Here is a 26,305-nt window from a genome sequence, read left to right as displayed (position 1 = left end):
CGTTGCCACCTCTACCTATCTTACGTTACAATGTTGTTGTTTTTTTCTTTGAATATTTCTGTTTGGAAGTCTCTGTTCCTCCTCCCCTCGTTGTAAACCTTTCCTGGCTTCCTATCTCAAATGTTTTCTGTACGCAGCATGTTTTTCTATTAAATTCATAAAAGGATTAGATTTCTGCCAGCCTAGAACAATAGCAGGGACAGATTACCATAATAACTGTCAGAGAATTCAAAAATGTTCTGTACTGGATTTCCTAGAAACATTATCAAACCGTGCAGAATGACTCAGATATCTATCAAAAAGTCACATAATCCAAGGAAGTTGAGCGTTATATTATGGACTGGTACAATGTATGTTTCCCGGCGTCATACACCTAAGAAATAGAGACTAATTCATATGTCTAATGAGTTTATACAAACCTTTGATTATGAAACAAATCTTTTCTTCTATCTTCACTATCACAAAGAAACGGGGCGAAGTCAAATTCAGATGATTATAATTATTGTCATAGCTTGACAATGCATATGCCTACCTGTGACGTTATCTATTTTTAGGTTGTGACGTGTTCTAAACCCAGTTGATCTACAAGCGTCTTCATTTATTAATTAAGGTTTTGAAGCTAACTGTGCATGCCATGTTGTTGGTTTCAGCATTATTAATAATATCAATACAGCTTTTTTTTTTTAAACTGACAGACTGTATGGAAAGATGACGTGGGGTAAATAGGTAAGCTGTTTGCAAAATACCCCGGTCACAAGAGCAGTGGGAACAATCTCATAATAATGATAACTTTATTGCACAACAATTGTACAAGGTACAAAGTATGGCATCTACTGGTACATAGATAACATTCTATTAGGCTAATAAATCTATCTAATACAATACGATGTAGTAGTATGGGATGACAATGGGATTTTACAATCATTGGAGGAGTTTCTAAGGTCTAGACATTCTTTGATATATTTTCCAATGTATACCATGCAGGGGTTGTCACATGTCATTATGTACTTAAATTTGCTATTCAAGTCCATTGAGATAAATCCTGGTAGATCCGACGATAGTATTGAGTATAGTGAATTACGTACATCAACATATTTGGGACATATAATCAAAAAGTGATATTCGTCTTGACAAAATGGACAAACCCTCTGGTCGATAAGAAGTTTTTTAAATCTCCCCGCTTCTATGCTTAATTTATGACAGCCAATTCTGAGTTTTGTGATTGCCCTATGTACGTCAAGGCTCTTCTTGTTTGAAAGGTAATCTCTTAGAAATCCAATGATATTCAACACACGCACGACCATATTTTCTTACAAACAAGAACGGAGGAAAGTGGAGGTAGAGTCACGTAGCATCGAGAATAGATGACATATGCTCTGCACGATACCTCCGCATGAAGTACGTCAATGACTCCTACATAGAAAGTCGTGGGCGTCCTAATCATCTCTCTTGGCTCCGTTGCATTCTATGTGTACTTCAATGCAAATTGCAACTGTCAACCTGTTGACAAGCCGGTGATCCGTTAAACCTCTGATATTTGATTATTAGTATTTGATGATTGATATTTTGTTTAATTTATTATCTATTTCTTCACAATTTGTTAGTTATGATTAGCACTGATCATATTAGCGTAGCTTATTATGTTTAATACCTTAAAATTCATTTTGCATTTCCTCGTATCTGTTCATCTATTAGGATTTTTGATATAAGTTCGACTTATTTTCTATCGTTAATTTTGTTAAGTCTTGAATTATGTATAATTTATCATGAGTTTCGAGGGGAGGCCCACGAAAAGCCACCTAGACTTCTGCTCCCCCCCCTGCATATTTTTTCGCTGTATTTCTTTGTTTTAAAATACTTGTACATATGCGAAACAATTAACAATAAACAATCAGTGCCAGAAGCAATAAAGAACGCAAGCTGAAGGCGATGTGTGGACAATCGCTGCTACTAGTAATACAACAGATCGACGTAATTCTGTATGATTAGATCATTGTCAAATTGGTACATCTATTTTCTTCTGGCGTTAAGATTTATATGATTTCAGCATTTTGATAGGTCTGAATAAGATAGAGTGTGAAAATCAAATTCAGTTGACTGAGCAATTAAGTGAGCGACATGTCGAGGGCAATGAATATATACAAGAGTTGCAAAAGAGAATAAAAAACGGATTCCAAAGATCACACAGGTCGAGCAGACTCCCACGAGCTCGTGTACACAAGACTCTGATGTTAGCTTCAGGTGAAAATGCGAGCCTGAGACAAGAAAATCTTAAAGGCAACCAAAGCAATATTAGGGCCCAAAATATGGAGAAAAAAATGCTAAAACCTTTACGGTAGTGACATTTACTAGCTCTATTTAGCACATTTGCGTATTACTACCAATAACTTCGTACTTTAAGCATTTTAAAACCGCGCGAAAGCCGTACGATGATTCCCTTAGTTTCGCGAGCCTACAACTTACAAAAGCCCTGGCGACGATTTTCACATCACAACGACGTCGTATGTTTGCATGATGGACGTCGCCATAGATTGTGATAGCGTTGTTTGAATTAATCATGTATAAAAATAACTAAATAAATTGACTTTCAAAATCCGATCTTCGGGCCCTAATGTTGCTTGGGTTTCCTTTAAGAACATGTTTATCATCATATAGTGACTGGACGTTTATAACGTGAGAGAAACATGAAAGCTAATGGCAGATGGTGATAGTTCGTTATGAAATACCGTCCCATCTCACATAATAAAACAGGAAATGGACGTGTAATGTGGAATACTAGAAGACCAAAGGTGAAGATATTGTATCAGGCAAACCGATGCAACTCAATACAAAAATCCGACATTCATGATGTGACATTTGGTATTTGATGGCTTTTGCTTCTGCTACTTAGAAATGCACTTGGCTGGCCCATGAGAAGGGCTTTGTGTTTTTACTGGATAGTTCCAGTTTAGCCTGCCTTCTGAATGACTACATAACTATACTGACAATGATCTTTATTGCATGTTCATTCCCCAGGGGTATGAATGCACATAATGCAATACAAGGGTAATTGGGATAGCAAAGTACATGTAGTAATAATAACGTTAACGTCTAATGTAAGATCAATATTGATATGCTACCGTATACTAGTATACCGTGATCCAGTACCAATACCAATGAAACCTGGTACGGAGGCCACAGCCTGTAGTTGATAGATGCTATAGGTCCTATAGTGGCTATGTACATGCTGATGCAATAGAGTCAACTGATGCACCGCCAGACATTTTCGCTACAATCTTCTGTAAGGCCCCCATTCCAGTAGTCACCGCGATCGCGCTGCAATTTCCCTGCGACCTAAATCATATTTGTGTGACCCTCGATTTGATAATTGGAATATCATGCACAAGTAGTAATGGTTTATTGATTGATTCACATGTCATGAACAATGGCAGCCCATTGGCTGAATTGGAGCTCGGCCATTACAATTTATAGGGCAGTAAAAACAACAACTTGATAATTCATTAAAATATTTGAATACTAATAGACGAACTTACTCTACAGTCCACAAATACATTCAGTCAAAATATACATTTAAAATCAACATTCGAATCCAGCTTGCAAATTGGAAAGTCAGCTATAGCAAATTAAGAGGCATTTAAAAACTAGTGGAAATCGATATCGGCGTGATATTGTCCAAGTACAGATGTCAATATTGCACGATTAGTGATTTAACATACGTGTCATATAGGGGACAGCACTATTCCTGTACCGTTCAGTTCTGCAGAACAATAAGTCCAGGTTTTTTGAGGAACGAGTAAATGTAACAATGTAAAAGTATGACTGAAGAGACAACAAAATACACAAAATGCATAGAATGTTTTTTTTTAATCTATGAAACTGATTGAGCGATCGCAACGAGTTCACCGCCATGATGGAATGGGGTGCAACTTGTAAAGGCTTGCCGGAATGCCGACTTGAAAGCGAAGCATGGATCTGCATAGTTTATTGAAGGCTACCGACATCTTGATTGATACAAATGTAGCCACTGGTAGCCTCCATAGCAGGCTCTGAACCGGCCTTTATGGGGGCTTAACAATACACCTTTTGCAGCCAGCCCGTAACCATCAGCCACCCCCGTAACCATTCTACCGGCAAAATGGTTACGGGGGTGGCTGATGGTTACGGGCTGGCTGCAAAAGGTGTATTATTTAGCCCCCAAAAAGGCCGGTTCAGAGCCTGCTATGGAGGCTAGCCACTGAAACGACAGTGTGGCAGAATCAAAAGTGACCTCCAGGGAAACGACACGGAGCAAAACAGAACAATCTCCAGACAATGAAGACGCCGCGGAAGGTATCTAAAACAATGATGTCTTCAGGCAGAATAGTATATACTTGTGGGGAATAGGAACTTCAATGATCACCAAGTTACGTTTACCCCGCTCTGAATGGCAGTATTTGTCTCGCCTGTGTCAGAGATCACAAAATCCCTCACTGAGGAACTGAAGGGAAGGGGAAGCGAACGGCAATACGCCAGCTGGATGGTATTGAAAGGAATCCCTGGGTTTACCAGCGCTCGGCTAATTTTACCAACAACAGCACGTATTCAAACCGACAATGACCTCTTAAGACCCGCCAGTTCCAAGAACCCTCAAAATATGTGTCCTTCAACTTGAGTTATCTGGATTGGTAACTGGCACCCCAAGTGCAGCCAGCGGGCATTTCTCCAACGGTTCAAGCAGGCTTTGTCAGCACAAGAACTGGTAAGCAGCTCGACTAGTGCTGTGAGCACCAATGGAAATGCCGTATTTTGTTACCTTCCATGTACACTAATGCCTACCAAGCAACGATCATCTCCTGCAGCTCTTAATGATTCCAACCAGATGGGATATTGTTGCAAACGTACCTTTAAATGTTTAGATGTAGCATTGCACGAGACTATTGTCTGGAACTAGTCCGTTCTTCCGCTGAATATCAGCGTGCTCTATGCGCCTGACGACTGGCCGGTATTTCTCAGTATTCCTGCCCTCCATACGACGAATCCATTGAGATCAGAGACGTCAAGAGTGCCGACGATATCCCGTTTTATAACACCGAAATGGTAGAAATCCCATAAACCGTGGACGTTGCACTATACAGGTACGCACAACAGGTTGTCGTTTCCCACCAAGAAGAACCAAGTCCGTGAGGGCTTCAGTAGTCCGAAAAGGTACAGATTCCGCGAGCGTAGAACTGTGCTGTTCCCACTGCTGGCTTCCACTCGCAAAGAAGTGCTTGGTATAATTGTAGCACGGATTGACGTCAATACCGGTAAGTAATACTAGAAGACATGCAAATGTAATCTCCCACCTGCTACAGGCTCGGACCGGTCCTGTTTCCCTGTAGCAGGTGGCGAAGGGGGAAAATGTTTTTCTTGCTTCAGTTAGATTAGATGACGTAAATGTCTTCCACCAATAGTTGAATTTGTTTCGCTCATCATAAACACGACATCTTCACACGTGACCGTCTGTTGAACAAAGTTGTTTGCTTGTGCACATGCGCAGAGCTGCTGTGTTACGTCCCCACGTCGCAAACGCAAAGTTTACGGCTGGATTCTGGGCTGATTTTTGGGTGGTACCAATAAATGAATTACTCCTTTTGTGGCTTGTTTCTGTGCTCTTTAAACACCCAAAGTATGAAATAATGATGCAAATGTGCTAATATGGGGAAGTAATGTCAATTTTACCAAAAAGAATTGTTTTCCCCAGAATATTTCAAGTTTTACCCCCTGAAATTACTTAGGGCACCTTTAAGCTTGTGAAAACGTGTGTCCCATTCTTGGCATATTCACGTGATCTGCCTTACCCTTTTCAAAGTCTGGGACGGAAAAGTGCATCTAGGGCTTGAGCGACACATTTAATGTAACGTCAGAAACCTGTATTCTGCCCCCCAAGGCGGACAGATCATATTTCATCAGAATCTCAGCTCTCGTCGCTTCCCCTTTTCTGATAATTTGCCCTTTGGAAAGGTCCATTCAAAACAATTCATTCCGTCTTTTTATGTAAAGAGGCCAGACCCACACAAATTCAGGGAACTTATGTCCGGACTATCAGTCCCTCTTATCAGACAGTTCGGAAAATATCTGAAAAGAGCTGATAATCTCAGATATTACGATAAGCAGTAAGAAGAAGAAGAAGAGCGTTGGATATGAGAGATAAGTATATGAAGGACACTGTGCGCGAAACTTAAGTCATCGCTACGATTAACTCGAATCTCTGCTTGTACGTACTAGCGTTTGTCCTGTGGTTTTATGTTGTTTCATTGTTCTCGCTGTTCTTTTATTCATTGTTGTTGTATTGTTTTTGTTGTTGCAAGTGTGCATTTCATTGCTAAGGACAAATGTGGTGTCCAAAAGCAAAGAATAATAAAGATTCAAGATTCGGAAGAACTTCGCCCACGTCATTTTCCTTTGAGGTGCTTGTGCGGACATGACGTGGCCTCCCATGTGATTATATCTCCTTCTAAAGCCTATGATATTCCTGTGACGATGGGTGATGGCTTTGTACCAACGTCACTCAGCATTTGAAACGAAGCAATAGGCCTTCTAAACATAGCTTCTATTCTTCAGAAGCTGAAAAGACCGACGAACACAACCGGCGTTATCGGGAGACAATTATCTCGGAAATCTTACGCGTGCTTTCCGTGCACGTGGAACATTCTGAATGTTGATGATGTTCGCGATTAGATGCCCCGCGCTACGTCAAATGTATCTGCTTCACTACTGATGTACAAAAATGGCTAATTCTGATAGATATAATCGCATCGTAGACTTCAATCATACATGTTTTGTGACTTGTGACTAGAAATGTTGGTGAGCGGGGTACAAGTCCGGATGCGATTTTCCTGACACGACAACTTCAACTAGTACTACCGACTTATAAACGGTATAGTACAACGTTTCTGTTACTTTGATAGCTATTTAGCTATCTACATCCTCCAGGTTGCCTCCAGAGTTCTTCCATTGATGGCTCAGGCACGGCCAGCTCGACTGACGTCTGCGTCAGAAGTAACCTTTTGGCATTGCTCGCTCTTTGATATGCCTCCTTGATGGTCTGAGATTCTAAGGAGCAGTAATGCTTAGGTCACAATTGGAAAAAGGGGCCCTGCCGGGCAGTTCACGGACTGTTTTTTTTTTTTTTTGCTTTCGGGCGTTGCCCCTACCTTGCCCCGTGGGCTAACCTGCGACTGCCGGGCTATTTTTGGACACGGCCGGGGCCCTGGAAGTTTTTAACACGGAGTTAAAGTTAAAATCAACGCGGGACCCGGTAACAAATAAGCGCCGTGACCAAATCGTGAGAACACTGGCATGTACCCTTCCGGTGTCCGGCCGTCCTTCGGGACAAATTTGTGTCTACGGGGCCCGGCCGGGACTACAGCCCTTACGAACCCCGGTGCAGACGTGGCAGTAGCAAAAGCCTGAGTCTTTAGGTCTAACACATCAGTTAAATTTTGACTGACCTGGACTATTCTGAGGCCGTTATCTGATGTATCTAGGACGCTGCGTCTATGTTAGAGTGCTAGCATCCAAACTGCAATTCACTTCTTGTGAAACTCCCTTCTAGTTATAGATCACAAGTAATGATTTGTAACATCTTTATAGCTTAATTACGTGCTGGAAAAATCGTTGCGACGTTACAGGGATTGTTCCTGGTACCGTAGTGTTCATGTTGGACCGGCGCTATTTATCTGCGTCACATGGCTGAGTTGTGCGCCAATGTGTGGGCGGCTTGCGGCCGGCAGGTACTTTAGTAAAGTACATACAGTCCTTTGAACTGTCTTAATGGTGACTAATAAGCAGAGGCAGCGAATTATTATTCTGCGATACGGCCTGACAAACCCTAGCCTGAGCGCCAGCCTTTTTAGCTTCCGTACGCTACCCTAGCAGTGGAGCTTGGGTAGCGCAGCGGAGCTAGGGTAGCGGACGGAAGTTAAAAAGGCTGGCACTCAGGCTAGACAAACCCTGCAAGCCACTGTTCACCGTAACTCGCTGCTCAGTCAGATGTTTGCCACAAGCCGCTGTGAAAAGGTATTCATGGCATCAAAACGTCCTGACATTGCTAACTGTAGTAACTATCGCACCTCAGTATGTCTTAGCAATCAATCATTCGCGAGTATCAGAGACGGATGCATGGCGGCTACAGACATGCATAGCTAGGTCTCGCCAGGTAGGCCTTATCACATTATTTAATACATGTCAAACCGTTTTTAGGTTAGGGTCTTCTCTCAAACATCAACTAGTATTCAGAGACTCCAAGGGAAGTGGACTGTGCCAACAGGTGAACCCAGAGGGGGGTGCTCATCCCGCCTTTGCTTTGTTCCGCGTTGAATGGCACCGAATGAAACCACAGCTTGACAACAAACCACCTTCAGGGCTGCTGATTGCTTTTCAGCAACTCGACTATTGTTCTCCGAGAGTGAAATGGGGCTACGAGAGTTCAGTGCCATTTAGTAAGCTCGTGGAGTATTGATGATTCACCAAAAATAGTTCCTCAAGCCACTGGATAAAATTTTGAAACAGTCAGACGTTTCAGACAGCATCCGCTGTCTTTCGTCAGTGACTAACTTCAACATTGCCATTAACTTCAAACGTCACTCAACTCTCAGGCAGAAACTGGTCCATCCAAAAGACAGGCTGAAAAAGGCATCAAAGCCAATGTCATCTACAAACTGAAATGTGAGGAATCGAACTGCAATAACATGTACATTGGGGAGACTAGTCGACCACTAAGACAAAGGTACAATGAACATTGCAGAAAGAGCGCTAACCGCTACTCCTCTGCCATTTTCCACCATCTACAACACAACCAGGGGCACTCATTCAATCTCGAATCCACGGACATCAAATATCGTGAATCCCGCTGAACGGGGAGTTAGAGAAGCAATATATGAGAAGATGTACAATCCCGCCCTCAACGGGAAAGGGGGTCTACGCGTTGAACTTTCAGGCACTTGGCGTATCTTACTACCTGGATGTCTAACCTTCATCAACGTATTGATGATTCAATTCATGACAATTTGATCTGTGCTTGTCTTTTCGTCACAAAAGAAGATGCACAAAAGTGAGTTTGTATTTTCGTCCATTCGAATGGGGCCCCGTGTATGAGGGAGCTTATAGCGTCAAATCTCTGCACGTAAAAGAACCCAACACACTCATCGAGCAGAGTAGGGGTGAACCGGCGGGCACTGCTTGGTTGAAACGCGGGTCGTAGCGAAGGCGAAGCCGCATTGCCTTACCACTGACTACTCTGAACCGCAGCATGCTTCACCTCAGTTGAGGATGACTGCTTTATTCACTCACTCAACTCACTCAATCCTCTTCTGAGCCAGGTGGCGCATGAGGCTTTAGGAAGTCCCTCCATCTTGACCGGTCTGCCGCAATACTGGGAGCCTCGTTCATGGAGAAGCCTTTTCTCTTTACTTCTCTTTCCACAGTACGTCTCCACGTCTCCCTTGGTCTTCCTCTCGATCTTTTACCCTGCGGTGACCATCTCAACGCGACTCTTAGTAGACTATTATGTGGCATACGGCAAATATGGCCTAACCACCTCCATCTGCGTACTTCAATTTCCTTATCAACTGGGATGAGACCCGACTGCTATACCTATACCTTTATTTTCTTCCGTAGTTGAATCTGTCATATGTCTTCTCTGATCCGTCCTACGTTTACGCTCGGCTCTCTGTTACGATGAAAAGCCTTTGGCAAGGGCAAATTGAAGGGGATCTAGTTTTGAATGGAGACGAAATGTCAACAGGATTCAGGAATATCATTTGACCCATTTCTGTCTGATAGACCGTCATTAGCTGGAACATCATAGTAATCGTTACCAGAGGCGTTTTATTCTGAATAGCACTGTGCGCATCGGGTCTCTATAAACGCTTGTCATTTCCCACAGGGATGTTATTCAAAGTGGCGTCTGGATCAGTGCGATATTGTACCACTTGTACGCGGGATCTCAGATGTGCATTACTATAATAATAATGATTTTTATTGGTCAGAAATTACCCGCAATGGCAGCCTTTCTAGCGCTGAATTGATGCAGGGTATTACAGGTTTCACACAATACACAACATGTATAATATCTTATCCACACTTGCATTTTTGTGGAACTGTCGCAAGGGTCTGGGCGGCTGCCATTCGGCGCCACCAGGTGACCTCAATACGACCTTCCCCAACCGAAGTCAGGTACCCATTTACACCTGGGTGGAGTGAGGAAAGTCGTGTAAAGTGTCTTTCCCAAGGGAACAAGATCGGTGACATGACAGGATTTGAACTCGGGACCTCTTGGTTCTGAGTCGAACGCTCCGCCGTTGCGCCACACGACTGGGCTGCTATGCGTTGACGGGCTGCTATGCGTTGCATGGTTGATAGGATCCTTAGTAGAGACGCAGCTATTTCACCATCCATTTTCCTTGCACCACAAAGAGCAGATTAAACATCCTCGTACGGTCGTGAGGCCGAGCCCAGGAAACAATCTAGTACGTCCGTACCGAGCTGCACGGATGTCGGGCGATCTGAAGTGACATTGTCCACACCGAAGTGTGTTGATCAACCCGGGTTTGATATGATTCAATGTAGACACGTTTAGTTAGTTAAATCCTCCCACACCATTATTGATGTATAGGGCGGTGCCCATCTCCGTTTCATAGCCCTGGGGCCACACTGTGGTGCAATCACTGTAGCAGGGGGCTAGTCCACTGGCAATGAAGTGTGTTTAACTTCCATACTGTTTCAGAAGTATGTACCATTTTTATAAAGTCTTTGGTATGACTCAATGCGCCTCTTGTCCAGAGGTGTCCTACCTGGGGCTTGAACCCCAGTCCTTCTGGTCCAAGTAATGGTCTCACCACCAGATGTGGTGAGAGACAGAAGCGCAGACCACTACACCACATGAGGAAGGTGGAAGAATCATATTCTCCAACCCGAGGTTTCGGTCGGGGGGTGGGGGGTGCAAGTGAAGAGAACATCACAGGGAACGCTTTCTATTAGAAAACATGCGAATTAGGTACGCTGAGTTCAACCAACATATCAATGGACCGATCCGGTTGAACACCAGAAGCCCCGCCCCCTGTTCTATTTCGAATAGTCTGTCAAAAACAGCCCTTGACGGACAAAAATGGTCGCGCGCGCTTGGCTGTCGAATATGCAGACTGTCTTCTCTTGAGCTTTTTTTGCTCTGAAACCCTTTCAGAGCGGACCAAATAAAAATGGTATGCCTTCTTTGTGGACGGATGTATCCACCGAGTAGGGTTGTTTGAGGAGGGGGTAAATGTAGTTAATGTGAGGACATTATGTTTTCGGTCAATGCGGAAGCGGGTTGCGTCGTATAGTATTACCTTGTTGGTGACCATGAGTGCCCAATTTTTGACAAGCCGATCGATGCACGTGTAAAACAGGGTACGTATATCTGTGACAGGGTTCCTACTGTGTTGACTGCATGAATTGCAGCTGCATGTTCTTTAGTAACTAGAGTTCCACGAACACATTATCTTCGCCAAATAATCAAGGCTTATTATGGAAAGTGATTAATATTTACGTGCTTATCACCCCCTGTAAATTTAATCATGCACCATACCATTATGATTGGACGTTATGATTGGGCGAATGAGTCCAGTCTAGATAGGGTTAAAAATCATTTGGTGGTACAGGACTAGTATATGTGTAGAGTGTGATGATATATGTTATAACTGGTCATGACAAAATGTGAGTATGTTGATATTATATGGGCCACAAAGGTTCGATATGGCAGTGTTGAAAGTTGAAAGTGATGATGAAATAGTATAGTCAATACATATGAATAGAATAAATCTGGCACGTTTTTAGGTGTTTTTAGTCAGGCTTTCTATTTTGTCCCTATTTCGGTATGTCGCCAACCGTGTTGAACTAAAATGCTTAAACTGAACGCGTCAAAAACCAGCGGGACTCACACCTCTGCTTGGAGAATAGTTTATTTATTTGACCTACATGTACGTTTATGCAAGGCTATCTGTTTACATGACCTGACACTGTCCCATGTCCCATTGAAAGGCAGTGGGTTAACAAACTTTGCTTACTAATTATGCAAATTAGCTGCTTATTTGCATAATTAGTCATTAATAATGTAAAGCACCATCCGAGCTCTCTACATACCAAACATCACGACGATCTGTCGACCCCTTCTCAAGTTATTCATGTCCGAATGTCAAAACAAAAACACCCACTGCAGTTCTTAACAAGCCGTTAGGGGGCCAAAATTTACAGAACTTACTTTCTGTGGCATGAACTATCTACCACACAAAAATCATGACCATAGCACTTTCAGAAAATATGCCCCTAAATTTTGAAGCGCTGCTGCAGTACCTTTGGTACCCCCTAGAAGGCCCATTATCGAACTTGACCTTCCTTTCTGTAAATCCTACCCATACACTGAATATCATAAGGATCCATCAACAGCTTCTCGAGTTATGCTGGCGACATACAAATACACATCCACACAAAGCCCGCTGCAGTACCGACGGAAAATACCAGGGGAACCATTTTTGAACTTGACCTCCGTTTCTACAACATCTACACACCTGCAAAAAATCATGAAGATCCATCAACGTTTCCGTCACTTTTTTTGCCTACATACAAACACAAAAAAATGCAAAGTCCGCTGCAGTACTATTGAAAAACGCAAGGTAAACCATTTTCGAACTTGACCTTCCTTTACACAACCACTGCACACCTATCAAAAATCATAAAGATTCATTGAAGTTTTCTTGAGTTATGCTCCTGACATACATTCAGACCCACCCAACAGATTTTTCAACCGAAAACATAATCTTCTCCGAGTACAAGTACCCGGCGAAGATAATTAACTATCAAAATGCAATTCTTTTACTTACCGTGTCGCATTCATAGTAATCAGTTTCATAACCAAGTACAGAAGAGGCGGAACTCTGTACTAGCGGACTTTGCAATAGTTGGCAATGTGTTTTAAGCTCCCTCCTCATGAGTGCCCGAGCTATTTTCTTTTTTTATTTCGTTTTTTCCTGAGTTTACATGCAGCCAATACAGTGAAAAACCTGTGACAGATGTACATACCCTACTTAACACGTGTCATTTCTGTCCAACTAGCGCTGTTCTTGACGGAGGTATTCCAAATAGAATAGGGGGTTCTATATGTTCGATATGGTGTTCGACTGGATCGGTCCGACATTGAAACCGGACGTTATAACCGCACTCCCCTGGAACAACGAATATGTTGACATTGTAATCTAAATAGGTCAGAAGATGAGCAACACTTTGTAGTAGAATGTAGTTTATACAACGAAGAGAGAGCTGAGCTTTATAAACTAATGCAATGTATGTTTCCCCATTTCATACACCTTAGCAACACGGAAAAGTTCATGTTTCTAATGGCTTTAGACAAACCCTTGATTATTAAGCATATCTGTACCTAGTACCTATATTTACACCATTACTAAGAAGCGAAAAGAGGCCGAATTCATCTAATTATTAGACCAGTGCTAGCTTATCATTGTATATTTATATCATGCATTTGCAAACGGACGTGTGGCGTTTTTTTGTTGTGACCTGTACTGAATCTGGAGGGTATGTGTGTACAATAAAGGTCTTCATTCATTCGTTCATTAAAATAAATTCATATTTTTGTTGCGTCTAGACAACCCTTGTACAAGAAACATGATCTTTCCATACATCTACACATGTACAAAGAAGCGAGAAGAAGTTGACTCTACTGGATTAGCTTAGCTTATCACTTTCGTCTACCATGTAACGTTATGTTTAACTATGTACTGTATTTATTTCACTGTGTATGTCACTTACATGTTAGTTAGGTTTATGTTAAACGACCTGTATCTAGCCCCTCTGGGCACGAATGTACAATAAAGGTCTTCTTCATTAAAAGAAGAGTTCAGCCATTAGTCATAGTAAATGTAACATGGCTGCAAGCGCATGGGATCATGGGACTATTCCACAGGTCCAACTTCTAAAATAGCAATCGATGAAGGAAACTAACTAAAAGCCGAAAACAAAAGGAAATCCAAAAGAAAGAAATGTAAACATCAGAGCTATAGAATATAGATATGACATCACTAGGTGATGGGCTGTCCAGCACCGTTCATCGGTTGTATTGTTACAGCATTTCTCATGGCTGCCTAGCATTAGTGAATAAAAAACCTTTATTGTACGTTTCGGCCCTTACAAGCTAAGTACAGGTCATGGTGATAAAGCGGTGGAATAATTAAAGTGATGTTAAAACCTTGATATTCTTCTACATCTGAAGACCAATACTGTTATATATGTACAAGTTAAATTCCTTCTCACTTCTTGATACAGTTGTAGATGTATGAACATGTGGGACTAATAATACATGGTTTGTTTAGTTCCATAAGCAATACGAATTTTCCTGTGCTTTTTAAATATTGAAAAACTAGGAAACTTATTATGTAGTATACAATTAAAGAGCACATTTCTCTCATTGTTGAATAGCGGACAATCAGCAACAAAATGACACTCGTAATGCTTCTTGCAAATATCCAGTCATTGGAAAAATAACGGAAATGGTAATCACACACACACACACAAATGTACATGTTATCTTCACTATCCATAGAGCCCGAGGGAACGTTTGCACGCCATTTAGACACCTGGTTCCGTTCAGCAGATGTTGCCTGAGAAGTGGTTGACATCGATATTTTTTCACGTCGGATGTGGCTATGGTGACCTTATGTTGATAGCGGAAACCTAGTGTAAACGCGGTTACTTATTTTATAGGCTACAAGGGTCGATCATAAAATCCGCGCCGCAGATAATATAACTTGCAGCCGCGTAGTGGAAGCCATGAATGATATCAGATTATGGAAGATTAGTATATGGTTCGAATGTCATATTTCTTTAGATGAATATAGCAAAAGTAACCTACATACACCAATAAACAGTCATATCTCAAAACATCTCACAAAACCTCCCACACAGGAAAGAACAATCATACATAGGCTGTGTCGTATGGCAACAGGGATATTGAGCTCTCGGTTCTTTCTAGATGAACTCCCTTGCTCAGCGCTTCCACCATCATGGACTTACCTAAGACGCTCCAGTTTCGACCGAGGTGCACGCCGCGTACCTTCCGTCAGTTCCTGTCTTTACTACGGCCCCCCGCTCTCGAAAAATTGGTCCAAAATCCTCCTATGGTAAAAAAAAGTCCGCTGTTTACGTCCGCAGCACCTGATACGTAGAGTGAAGCTATCAATGGGGGGATGCCAAGAGGTGTCTCCTGTATTTCTGCCAGACGAGGGTTTACATCTTGACGTGGCAATTTCGGCTCTTCCGACACGGTCACTAGTCAGCGAAGCTACAACCATCGGTAACGCCCCTACAGTCATCCAACGTCAAATTCAGAAGAAGAAAAAATAAACGATGACAAACCCATTGTGAGCCTCGAGTTAAGGGCTATAAAGGAGGAAACAGGGTGTTTGCGTAGCCACAACCACGTCGGTATCTCAAAAGGGACGCAAACAGAGATTTGAAGTGGTTCATACGCTCGCAATCTGTCACGTCGGACCGACGCCGTGGGCGGTTACGTCAGACCAGGTCGGCTGAGATGAAACAAGTACTGATTGTCGCCTAGCTGGCGCTTGATCATGAGTCCTGGAGGCTGTGAGACGAGATGGGTTCACAGTAGTGCTGCGTACCTAAACGTAACATCAGGTACAGGTAGAGGTACTGGTACAGAGGTTAAGGTACAGGTACCTGTACCTGTACCTGAACAACATGTGTTCTTCTGAACTTTTTCAATAATGTCAGTATCTTTATTCAAAGAAAATAACTAGGTTTCCTACCGCCAAACTCCCTTGGCCTTGCTTTCAAAACTCCCGGCCTGCCTGAATGATCTGTAGCATATTAGTCATAAAATCAGCACATACTTCGTGTAAATTTATATCGGTACAGTACCGGTACTTCATGATCCGGTATTTCGGACCTGTATGGTATAGTACCGGTACACAGTACCGGTACGCAGCACTAGTCCACAGCACTATTGATACTAGTGCCGGTAATGATACTCTTAGAAGTCAGTTCATCCGTTGATTCATGCTTTGATTTGTGGACGTTAGACGTGCCAATTCTAAATCCTAGATTGTAACGTTATATTTCTACCATGAAGATGGAGTGACGCCCATCGCCCTTTTTCGGCTAATCGCTAGAAAACGTGCCAAAAAACACACTGCGGATTTGGTCGATGTGCCAACATCTAGCACATTTGCCACTAAGAAGCGTGCAATTTATTTTTGTTCTACTTGTGGAGAACTGCGGATTGAGTTCTCAGAAACAGGGTTGACGGCTGTCAGCCTTGTCAAGTTGACATTAACTACCGACAACTGTGCATGGGATTTCTCGGATAGGTTGTCCAATATGACACGTACACAGTGTTAGTGCCAGGTTGCCGTTAATGTTATGCTTGATATCTACCCGATAAGTTGATTATAAGAGCATACATTATCAAATCGATATCTGGTTGATTTCTGCACAGATCGTTTCGTGTACTGGTTGTCCAACGTTTTTTTAATGACAATAATATCTTTATTGCAAGTTCATGCCCAAAGGATAATTGCAGACAAACAGAAATAGTTATTTAGTCTACTGTGAACGTTCTATGTTAACTATGGTTGGGTTTGACTTCTTTTTTGGAGGCAGTGGAAAATTAAGTGACCCACGTTTCGAATTATAAGTGGGTTGGTTGGTTTCAATAGAAAGATAGATTTTTGTAAATTGTTCAAATGGTAAAAGCTAGGAGAATTTATGGAAGCTGTTTTATATAATTTATTTATTTCGGTGTCATATAGATCGAGGACATTGGCAAATAAAATGTATTTCATGATATTTTTTTGGTGTCCCCCATCCGCTAAAATACAGCTAGCTAGAATAGAAGGATATTCTTAAGTGTTTACCTATACGGTATGAACACGACTATAGGGTTTTGATGAAATTGTTAATGATAAAAACTGGAGCATCTTGTTTTGGTTGAAGACAGATATAATAGATCCAAGTTGTGACTAACTTCCCGATACCTGGAACTTGTCCCAGTTCGAGTTTGTAATCAACCGGGCCAAAAGGACGTATGACCACTTCGGTTGTTGAAATTAGTGAGTTCTGATGTATTGTCTGCATCTTAAATCGCCCAAGTAGTACATCATAAACCACTATTGTACAGCAACTACTTATAAGTGGGGTCGTGTGGCGTAATGGCAGGGTGTTCGGCCCAGAACCAAGAGGTCCTGAGTTCGAATCCCCCTGACGCCACCGATGTTGTGCCTTGTGCCCTTGGGAAAGGCACTTTACACGACTTTCCTCACTTCGCCAAGGTGTATAAAAAATGGGCATGTTGTTATCTGTACATGGCACTGTTAATATAAGTCATAAAACCTTGAGTGCAGTGCCACGTCGTCCTTGTCTGTCAAAAACCGAAGCAAAAAAAAAAACTACTTGTAACATCGTCGATGACCAACTTAGTACATCGATGCAGTCTTGATTTGCTTCTACCAAAGCCTTCGAAGTTCAGCTAGAACAAAATGTGTAACATACTTTGTGAACACACAAAAAACTATAACAAAGCACCTTTGTGGACAAGTAATTTGATCCAATAAAGCGTAAAAATACATTGCAATTACTAGACTGGCCGTCATTTGCTTTAAGAGCAAATTCAGGATGTTTCGCCCATACTCCTCATGCAAGAAGTGGGCTGTCCCAAAATAACTCCTGGGCAAATCCAAGTTTCTGCATAATTCATGCAAATGAGGTCCTCATGAGCATAAGTTATGTCCAAGTGCTTTCACCTTTCCTACATGTACCTACATGTTCAAGATGACATCTGCAGCTTTTACAGTAAGGGGAATACAACATCATGCATAAATTATGCAAGTGAGGTCCTCATTAGCATATGTCATGGCCAGGCGTGTGCACCTTTCCTAAAGGTACCTACATCTCAAATATGACATCTGCAGCTTGTACGGTAAGGGAAATACAAGTTCCTGCATAAATTATGCAAATGAGGTCCTCATTAGCTTAATTTTTGGCCAGGTGCATTCACCTTTCCTAATGGTACCTACATCTTAAAGATGACATCCGCAACTGTCACGGTAAGGGAAATACAAGTTTATGCATGAATTATACAAATGAGGTCCTCATTAGCATAATTTATGGCCAGGTGTGATCACCTTTGCTAACGGTACGTACATCTGAAATCTGACATCTGCAGCTTTTCCGGTAAGGGAATTACAAGTTTACGCATAAATCATGCAAATGAGGTCCTCATTAGCATAATTTATGGCCAGGTGTGTTCGCCTTTCCTAAAGGTACCTACATCTCAAAAATGACATCCGCAGCTTTTACGGCAAGGGACATACAACTTTATGCATCGATTATGCAAATTAGGTCCTCATTAGCATAATTTATGGCCAGGTGTGTTCGCCTTTCCTAAAGGTACCTACATCTCAAAGATGACATCCGCAGCTTTTACGGTAAGGGACATACAACTTTATGCATACATTATGCAAATTAGGTCCTTATTAGCATAAGTAATTGTCAGGTGTATTCACCTTTCCTATAGGTACCTACATCTCAAATATAACATCCGTACCATGTAACATAAGGTACATATAACTTTCTGTAATACCATTAGTAGAGGTACCCCCTGACATCTGCTTGGTTTTAACTCCCAGACAGGGGAAGTGTAGGAGGGCTTATGTTACAAGATGACCTAGTTGTGAGAAAATAACCAAAAATCCGATCAAAAAATTGCAAAATAAATCATTTTGAAGTAGTGTATACCAAAAAAAATTATGGGGTCCTTTGGGTAAATATCCAATGCACAACTAAACCAAATTTCAGGTCCTTAGGTTTCAACACCACGGCACTGGAGGCCATAATGTGCGACTTTTGTCGGAAAATGACCAAAAAACTTCGATAAAATCATTTTAAAAACTTATATCAAAAAAATTTAAAAAGCCTCTAGGGGTATACACGTACTCTACCTCCATACCAAATTTCAGCTAATTTGGTCGACGGACGACCGAGAAGAAGCGATTTGAAGATTTGACAGGAGAAGGAGGAGGAGGAGGAGGAGAAGGAGGACAAGGAGAAGAAACGTGACAAAAACAATGTTTCCTTGGCGAAACATAATAAAATACATTACAGCGCTCGTGGACGTACATTGAATTGTCAGGCGTATCAAACTGCGCAACGACTATTCAATGTAATTGTCAGGTGTATTCACCTTTCCTATAGGTACCTACATCTCAAATATAACATCCGTACCATGTAACATAAGGTACATATAACTTTCTGTAATACCATTAGTAGAGGTACCCCCTGACATCTGCTTGGTTTTAACTCCCAGACAGGGGAAGTGTAGGAGGGCTTATGTTACAAGATGACCTAGTTGTGAGAAAATAACCAAAAATCCGATCAAAAAATTGCAAAATAAATCATTTTGAAGTAGTGTATACCAAAAAAAAATTATGGGGTCCTTTGGGTAAATATCCAATGCACAACTAAACCAAATTTCAGGTCCTTAGGTTTCAACACCACGGCACTGGAGGCCATAATGTGCGACTTTTGTCGGAAAATGACCAAAAAACTTCGATAAAATCATTTTAAAAACTTATATCAAAAAAATTTAAAAAGCCTCTAGGGGTATACACGTACTCTACCTCCATACCAAATTTCAGCTAATTTGGTCGACGGACGACCGAGAAGAAGCGATTTGAAGATTTGACAGGAGAAGGAGGAGGAGGAGGAGGAGAAGGAGGACAAGGAGAAGAAACGTGACAAAAACAATATGTTTCCTTGGCGAAACATAATAAAATACATTACAGCGCTCGTGGACGTACATTGAATTGTCAGGCGTATCAAACTGCGCAACGACTATTCAATGCACAAACTCATCACTGCCTCTTGTGTTCACGCAGGCACACAAGCTGGGCGATGCAGTTGTTTGTGCTTCGTGGCACTCTGTCTGAAAAGGCAGATGATTACTATATGATGCTTACATCTTGGTAGTTAAAGTTTCTGATAATTGGATAACGTTATGATTATGTATTTGGAGCAGATTATCAACTTAGAGCTAAGTTGCTATGAGGAGTGCATGCGCGTGTAGAGGCAGATGGAGACTGGTTGAGCTACTCTCTCTACCTAGAATAGTTTCTTTGTTTTTTTTGCGTAGTCATTAGGAGATTTTCAGACACTGAGAATTCCTACTATAGATACGAGGCTGTGCATGTAACTGCCTAGCTGATCTTCGTTAGATCGGTCTCACTTGTCCTGGAGAGGTTATTGTAGATATCCGTGGCGTCACCTGCTCAAAGGGTAATATTGAGAAATCCTCGGAGTAAAAGGCAGGACTTGAAAAGGAATCCAGTAAAAGGTGAGAGTGGGCGGTGTGGAATCCTCGGGCAAGGACGCTGCCCACAAGTTGAATCAAATTACAAATATGTTATTAGACGCAACAGATGTGCGTTTTCTCCGTTCTTAAGGGTCAGGGACAATCCAGAGAAATTCTATTGGTGTATTTGTTTGTTGCTGCATCAAAATCTACAGATTTTAATGAACACATTCTTCCCCCGAGGCTACAGCTTCAAATTCCTGCGCGGCCTTGTCCGGAAACTGATGTACAAGCTGATGTGCACAGCAAACATCTACGTACAGGCCATATATAGCGTCTTCATATGTGGGGACAGAAAGATAACTAGACTATCCTTCTGGGTAGGAGGTATTTGCAATAGATATGCGTGATAGACGGTGTGATTGATACATGTTACAGGTAGGAAATGTTAGGATGAAAATGACAGGAAGGCATCGTTGCTTTAAAACTACAGGAAGACATTTTTGCAATCAAACCGCACGCCGGGATGATTACGAAGGAAGTAAGGGAAGGGAAGGAATCATTGAAAATTGCGATGGACACATAGGCATACCAAAGAATATGCTCGAAGATACCTAGCTGTCGTCTTCGGTGAATTCATATGTTATCATGATTTATTGTCACCATGTATTTTCAGCACTCTTCCCCCTAAAACCACACAGAAAATGCTGCTCCTGATCATGAATTCCATCCCGCATTCACAAGCCAAAAGTACTTACCTTTTCCTTACGACGCAGCAGCAAAATCAGCCTTCCACAGCTGGCCACGTCTTTATCAAAAGGAACAACGAACAGCAATGAGGGTCCTGTCACGACAGCCTTGATGTTATCAGGATAGAGCACAATGGAACGTTCCAGCTTATGAAAATTCAAAACCACAACCAAACGATCTGGTGATGTGAAAGCTGACTTGGAATGGGTCTTAGGTGGGTGAAACACCAAGCCCAGAGGGGGCAGCCCCCGGGAAGGTACCGACGCCGCTGATCCTCGGTTGCCGTGGAACGTTCCGCCCACACACACTTGCAAGTTTTCCACAACAGAGGATGGTTTCGTAAAATATCTCAGCACAAAGCAAGCTAATTCCCTTTGTTCCTTCAATACTCATTACGAACCGTTTGTTCCTGATTTGGCGATGCCTTGCACAACAGACGGCGTATGTTTATCCGTGTAAGAACAATAACAGCCGCCAAAGGTTCCCCGAATTGTAGATATACAAGAGTAATGAATGGACTGCAGTGTTGTTCACCATACTGCCTCCGGCAAAACGTGGGTGGTAATCACAGAAAATGTCAATCTGAAAACTTGAAGAATATAATGTTTAGATGGTCTCAATCGCCCAGTAACGATAGAATAAATCGCTAAGTGACATTCTCTGTCCTATCATCAGAAGTCGTCGGGATACTGGTTCAGTGCACATGTAAATGCCGATCAGCACCAAGGACGGGCACACGTTCTGGGCAGTGTGCCTTGTTTAAGTGTCTTGGGCAGCAGCATCTCAAGCGAACTGATTTGTCTGATCTTGATACATATGGACACCAGGGAACAAGGTCAATGGTAAGCACCATAGTTGCGCAGCTCAGTACAGTGGCCGTTGTTAGTACCTAGTTATCATCTTAATTTTAGAAATTACTTCTTTCTTTTTAGATGTGTGGTACAATCTTTATTTTTACTTCTGGGGTAGGATGAACAGGTAGGGTCTTGACCTGTTAATTTTGGTCAAAATTTACTTTGTTTACTAGTTCTAGTTGGTGTAAGGAGACATGTGAGTTGTTACCCTTCCTTTCGAATTCAAACAATGTCAAACTCTTACAGCATGTCCAACTTTTCATTATACAATCCAAAAGATTTGAGTAGTAAACCATCATCCTACCAGTCTTGTAGTACCTGTCCACATATTTATCTGTTTATTGATTTCAATTTTTCTTACATTTAATGATTTCTGTTATGTAGTTTATTTGAGATAATTTGTTGCTCTTATTGCTTTGCATGTCCGCACCTGTTTTTTTGTCATTTTCAGTATTTGTAAAATTTGTTTTGTTATTCTGTAATGTATTCTGTCGATGACGACATGAAAATAAGCTGTAAGCTTGAGTCTGTCGTCATCATGTCTTGTATGTAAATGTTGCAATAAAAAAAAAAAAAAACATGTGAGTTGTTCGGTCCGACGTCCACCCTGCGCATGAATATCTGGGCGGGTTAGTTTTTTTGTCTTTTGTACATTCTGGTCCCGCTGGCCAGGGCATACATATGAGCCGGATGAAAAGAGAAGTTTCACCCGAAAAGGCTTGTATAGAATTGTAACGTTATCGAATTAGTCATTGAATTTCTGTGAAAAAAAACATGGTACGGACATTAACACCCCCCCCCCCCCAAGTTCTTATGAACTTTTATCTCAAAGCACGACTATTAGAATAATGTTGCTCAGATCAGTAGAATATCTAGTTCTATTTATCACGTAGACAAACTTCCATTACAATGGTCTTGCCATTTTCCCGCCAATTGACTATGACAAAGGTATGACTTACAGTTTGCTACTAGCGCCCCCTAGTGGTTTAATGCCAACATGCAGCGTGGCAGACTGGCGTGAACAAAGCGATTGACCGAACGAAACCATGGATAAACATCGTTCTCTTTATCTTTGTCTCTCGGTTAAAGTCTGGAAGTGGTCGAAAATAATCTCTTCCGGTATATAGAATATACCAGCCATTTAGTATTGTTGCGATATATTTTGTCATTCTTAGAATTGACTAATTTCTTAGAATTAGAGAATATCTGTCGCCAAGACTTGCTATACTTTACAACTGGTTCAACTGTTGTGCAATTTAACAGAATTTCTTTAGTCAGACACCATGTGATACTAATTGCAACTAGAGTTAAGTATTTGTGCTACATATACTTCAGGTTTGCTATGTTAGTTTAGCGATTACGGGGTCTTTTTATAAATATGAATTGGTATTGAATTTTTCTTTTTGTTTGAGTTGAATGTGTGATAGTTGTGTGCCGATTTGTTAAAAATAGAGAGAACGCTAGCGACTCCAAAAACACCCCTCCCAATGAAATAGTATGGCTACCCTGTGACGTCACAAAATCAAGATGGCGGCCACCTCACATGCCAACGGATCCAACAAAGGTTTTGCTACGCAAACCTGTAACTGCCCATAACGAGGACGGATTGACGCTGTGGTTGTGGCCGACTGCTTTGCCTAGCGACTTGCCTTCAAACTGCAACCTATGATGTAGCTTGTCCAACAACTTTAGAATTGTCTGACCTCTGGCCAGATGGAATCGTAAAAGTGCTTTGTCTTGGTGAAGTGAAGTGTATTCTGGTGTGAAGCTACTCTCCATGTTATCATATTAGTATCTTAATATAAGTGAGCTTTTTGTGAAATCCTATGGGCCTTGTGCTTCACTTCATGTTATAAATTCTAGAATATAATAACTGAGTTACTATGTATCCTGAATGGAGTTTAAACTGTAAACGCCAACACAATAAATTGGACTTACCCAAATTTTCGGCTGATCAGCTACAGTCTTTGTTAAGGAGTGAACAATGTGGGTAAGTCCAATTTATTGTGTTGGCGTTTACAGTTTAAACTCCATTCAGAATGACTTCTACCAACACAGATTAATTTTCAAGTGAAGTTACTATGTATTGCACATCAAAGTTGGGAGATAAGTTAAAGGCATCCAGAGCATTTTATGAGGCTTGAAACATGAATAAAAAGACTCCAATTTCTAGTCATTCCTACACATAGTAAGTTTCAATAACACTATACCATTACATATCGACATTAAAGGAGCAAAGATTCGATGTCATTGTGTGGTGAGAACTGATAGAAAATCCAAGCCCTAATAGACTGATCCTGACTGCCCATCACAATTAGCGGTTCGACCAATGAGAGAGTGACTGCATGTCCGTCAAATATTTGCATTTTTATGTTTTAATTTTGCATTTCTACGTTTTGATGGAGGTGGGCGGGGCTATAATATCGGTCTATTTACACTAGGCGCGTGAAACTAAAAGATCACGATGTAGCTTATTTTTGTGACGCTTTTGAGCATTTTTGATAAGAAATCCGCACTCAAACGTGGTAAACAGGGGCACTAAATGTCAATTTCATAAAGATTACAGCAAGTAGAATACTTCCAGTTTTCAAGCATCATAAAATGCTCTGGGTGCCTTTAATTAGGCAGGAAGGGTGAAAATGGTTTAACTGCACAGAGCAGAGGTTGGAAGGGAAGTTTGGAATCTTCTGACTTGCCCCGTTTTCTAACAGTCCTTTATTTCTTAATTTGAGTTTATCACAAACAATGTGAAAGGGAAGGCAAAACATGTGCTTAAGCACCTTTACAAGCTTCCCCCCACACTAACAGCCCTGTTGACAGTGCGTTGCTTGGAGAGGTATAAAGATAGGCTCTACCAGCCTCCGAGGGTCGCTGGGAAAATAGTAGAAATTGGCCAAATAGAGTCAATTGTATGAAGGGAGTCGACTACCCTCCATGGCCAAACTCCCCCTGCAAATGTTCTCCCTATAGCCAGCGCGGTTAGTCTGGTAGAGACTAGTATAAAGAAAGATAAACGTCAATCTGCCACTCATTAGCGTTGCAAACAACGTGAGAATGCCGAGTGATTGATGATTAATTAGATAAAAGATTTCCCTTGAGTAACCTGCCTGGGGTCATTTCCGGTTCATATGATAGGAATGAATAGATCCAAGCTTTGTCTGAATTTAAAAGGAGCATCACTTGTCTACGTCAATGCGTGACGTCAAACTGACAGGAAATACATGTATCTTATCATGACAATAAAATCGGCTCCTCTTTCTTTGAATTCGGTACAGTCATTAAAAAAATGATGGATTGAAAAGGATCAGTGTGAAAATGATTTTTGCCAACGAATCTACGGGATAATCACAGTTACAGGACATAGTGGCTCTTGCTGGAAGAATGATGGAAATGTATAGATTCTAATAGTGCGAAGTTATGTAGTAAGGCATGTGACAAACACAATTTTGCGTTTAAAAAAACTTGTTTAGTTCCAGCTACGAGAGAACAACACACGTAAGATAAATTGACTTATATTTTTTTGCTATAAAAATAACGACAAACCGCAAGCACAAGCCTTGTATATTTTCTTACATTCGAATCACATGTAACGTTACTTATATCATTATCGTCCATTGATATTGTATACAATATAACGGCTGGGTACGAGTGGACACGATGACAATGGCAAGGACAATAGCCATGCTGTTTGCTAACATTTCTTTTTTTACACCATAGAATCTACGCTGCTCGTTTTTAACAAGTTGTGGACTGATATATTACATGTATTATTCAAACTTTATAAAAATCGATTGAGGGAACAGATAGCCAGGTGAGGTGAACGCCCTTTGGTTACTCATCAGACTGTAGTGTGTGTTTAGAGGACGCGCTAGACTCATGTTCTCAGTACACTACAGGTGAGCCGAACGTCAGAATAAACAAATTAGTCCCGCGAATAGGCGGATACAGTTCCACCCCTCAGGCATGTAGCGGTGTTTACACATCAACGCCGCGGTTTAGCGAACCAGAAACGAAATCATCGGAAACGATCGGTATTAGTATTACGCCTTCTGAAACGGAATGTAGTCAGTAGTGCACAACAATCACATCCATTTTGTGTAATATAACTGATCACAAACGTTAACCATATATGATTAAAGAAATGAATAAAAAAAAAGGTACACAGGTGACCCCGTAAGGATACAACCGAACACCCACGACAGTGGGTACAGGCATAAGAGGTCAAAAGTCATCGTGTCTCTAAAGAATGATAATCGTCGTACCGCGGAATTCTGTGTGGAGAGGAAGTGAAACATCCGGGATGTTCACTGACTTGTTTTGAATTGAA

This window comes from Branchiostoma lanceolatum, chromosome 2 (assembly GCF_035083965.1).
Source record: "Branchiostoma lanceolatum isolate klBraLanc5 chromosome 2, klBraLanc5.hap2, whole genome shotgun sequence".
Lineage (NCBI taxonomy): Eukaryota > Metazoa > Chordata > Leptocardii > Amphioxiformes > Branchiostomatidae > Branchiostoma > Branchiostoma lanceolatum.
The sequence above is the reverse complement of the archived record's forward strand: the minus strand, read 5'-3'. Positions refer to the sequence as shown.